Raw genomic sequence first — 3,537 nt, 5'->3', positions numbered from 1 at the left:
CCCTTTCACTGAGCTACATCCCAGGCTTAGCCAACACCTTAACTGTCATTTAATGTTTGCCAAGATTTTTATTAATTTTATCTACTTTTTTTTTTTTTAACTTATTTTGATTCTGGGGATTGGAACCCAGGGCCTCGTGTGTGCTGTTGCTCTACCACTAAGTTATAGCCTCAGTTTCTAGTTTTTGTTTTTTAATTTCTGTGATACTAGGGATTGAACCCAGGGCCTCATCCATGGTAGGCAAGCACAATACCACTGAGCTACAGCCCTTCTAAATAGCTATAATTTTAAGTTATTAGCAACAAGGGATGGAGTAGCTAAATGTCTTACGTGTACAAGACCCCAAACAAATAATAAAGGTGGTATGTGAGCACAGAAGATAAAATACTCTTACCCAATTTCCCTATAAGTCTCAAAATCCATCTCTTCTGAATCAAGAAGAAACCGAGATTCTTCCTCCACATGGCCCTGGATTCTTCCTTTTCAAAAGGCCCTATGGCTCTAGTTATGCTCTTGAAATCAAATGTCTCGTTCCCTCTGTAATATGTAGGCAGACATCGCTGAGGTCAATGCCATGTGGACAGAGACAAGATGGGCTACATTCTTTCCTCCGAGGAACGCATCACTGTGAGAAAATGCTGAGGGGCACATTGCACCTTCTCCCAAACTGTGAACTTCGACCATGTCATGAGTCTGTCCCAAGCATGAATTTTCTCCTACTGAGAACAATTAGACAGTTGTTGGTTACTCCCAAGATAAAAGTGCCACTACTGCCCCAATGTAGTTTGCTGTGCCTGTCATGGTTTTGGTTATTAGGTCTTAAAACTGGGTGGACCATCGATTGATGTTCTCCCTTAGCAGCTTGCACAGTGGTCTCCAAAACTATGAGAGCTAGCCTTCAGGGAGCTGGCTTCCAGGTCAGTTTCAGTTCCATTGCTCCAAGTCTTGTACCCAAAGTATGTCCTGTCTTCAGCAATAGGGTCTTAAAGTCAAGATCTTTGAGGCAATTAAAAGCTATGGCAATAGGCTGTGTAATTTTGGGAGGCTCTTGGACTACCCTGGCCAACAACTCAAAGGGAGGTATGTCAGGCATTGTTTCTGGTCATATAGCCTTCAGATGTACACTTCTTCCTTCCCAGTTAAAGTACCCCATTTGGCCCTTGATAAAAGCTTTCTCCTATGGGCCTGCCCTCTCTTGACCTCCTTCTTCCCCTTTACCCCATAGTTCCTTGTATAATTTTACTTCCCCCCATCCAGTTTAGATACCCTCTGTCCCCGACCGCTTTCCGTCTCGCCGGCAAGAACGACGCGGGAGGACAAGTCAGGATCCTTCTGCAGCAGTTTATTGTATGCGCATCTTACACTCTTAGAAGCTTAAAGACCGAAGACGCCGAGAAGCGGGAGAGCGGTTGCTTATATAGTCTAAAGGTCCCATCTATGACGTATAAGAAGCGGATTGGTTGCTGGAGATCACGCCACGGGAGGAGGCGAGGGAGAGCAGGCTCTTGTGCACGCCCCTTATGGGTGCAGCAGGATGTTTACTGTTAAGAAGGTCCGGATACCGGCGCCATCTTGTAATGGCGGTGGAGGCTGTGGCTCTCCACAGTAATGTGTTCAACACATGAGCCTGGGTGGTTCAGATTCAAACCACAACATTCCACTCCTTTGTTCCCAAGAGCATCTCATGATACAAAATACATCTAGTTCATCTCTAAGAGTCCTCAAAGTCTTAAGAGCTTCAAAATTACTCAGAAGTTCAAATTCAAAGTCTTCTCTGAGACTTATACCAAACTTGAGCTGTGAGTCTTTGTAAAATAAAGAACAAAATTACATATTTCTATGACACCATGGTAAAAAACAAACATTTCTACACAAAAGATAAGAATGAGTACACAGAAGGGAGGCTTAAGCTCAACACAATCCCACAGCATACAGGGAAATCACTGCATCCTGCAGATCCATGCTGAGCATCTGTGATATTCTGTACCACAATGGGAGCTGCAGTGTGCCTGGATATCTGCTTCTCTATTTTCGCTGCTGGATGTTCACAGGGTTTCACTCTTAAGCTGGATCCACTCTTGCTCTTGGTGTTCTTTGCAGAATTTCATTGTTATTGGTATCTCCAACAACCTGTGGTCTACCTTGCAACTTCAACTGTACTCCTAATACTCAAACAGTGGAAGCTCATTGTTTGTAGGAATCTTGGACCTACCACGCATTGTCTGTCCTTCTAGGTCTTCTTTGAAAGATGTTTTAAGCATCCATGAACCCATAAATCTAAGATTTTAGACACCTGCAAAACCAATACCACATGAATGATACCAAGGTCTGCTATCACCTTGTATAGCACCAGAGCACAGCCTGAGTGCTTAAAGAACTAAAAGGAAAAACTGCCTTGGGTGGCCCCATGTGAGCTGAGGACATAGTCTCCCTTTGAAGGAAAGCATTGTTATTAATTAAAAACAACATTTCTGAGTCAGTAGTAGGTTGGCTTTAGCTAACTGTTTAGATGTCTTCAAAACATTTTCCTGTTGTCATAATGAAAAACATTTGGCTCTTTTTAATGTTGCTAATCTATTTAGAATGCAGGCCTTCCTGGTATTTATTTCACTCTGAATTTTCTGAGAAAAGGTGATCTTTTAAAAAATTTTTCTCTATTTTCATCATTAATTCTCACTATAGGCCTGGCTAACACTCACCAGTAATAACCTTTCCACACCCTGAATGCTGTACAATATTGACAAATGACCACCAGATTAGTCCATCACTTTTAAGTCAGCCTCCCTCAACGTTTCATGGTATGGATAATATTAGACAGATGCGCTCTCCTGGCCTGCTCTCCTACTCTCAGGCCTCTTTTGGGGTAAGTCTATCACGCAGCCCTCCGCGCCTTGACTACCCCAGCCACGTTCACCCTTCCATCTCCCCCACTGCTCTCTATTTCTAATTTGGGCCCTGCGCCATTCCTAGTCTTTGGTCCCCAGACACCTGGGGAAACAATACTGCTTCTTGATCTTAATCACCCAGACCAACTTAGTGCCTTCCTTGGGCCCCAGGAGCACTGCTTCTGGGTCTGGACCCGCCCTCATCTCCCTCTACTTCCCTGGTCCTGCAACACCCACCAGCCTCTTTCTGGGGCTGACAGCCTCTTTCTGGGGCTCCAAGGCTTACCTTTCCTCTCCCTGATCCTTTGCATCCAGTACAACCCAGAGACTAAATCCACTCCCTTGGAAATCTAGGGGCTTCTTCCCACCCAATCTGCCTTTGCATCCCTGCGTGGCACGGCCATGGCCAGGATCTCAGGTCAGTCCAACACTCAAGTTCCTGAGGCCAAAATCATTCTCAGAAGATTCCAGACCTAAGGAGAAAGTCTGAAAACTTCTGACCCACATTGGAATTGGGCCACCGCGGAACTCCTGAAGACAAAATCAATCTGGCCACGACAATATAAAATCAAGAGAGAGAACCAGAAGCTTAGATGAACCAGCTCTTCATACCCAAAAAGTAAACCACAAAGACACATAAAGTTCAAAAAAA

The sequence above is a fragment of the Nannospalax galili genome, unplaced genomic scaffold (assembly GCF_000622305.1).
Source record: "Nannospalax galili isolate Female #2095 unplaced genomic scaffold, S.galili_v1.0 scaffold441, whole genome shotgun sequence".
NCBI lineage: Eukaryota > Metazoa > Chordata > Mammalia > Rodentia > Spalacidae > Nannospalax > Nannospalax galili.
This window is presented reverse-complemented; position numbering follows the sequence as displayed.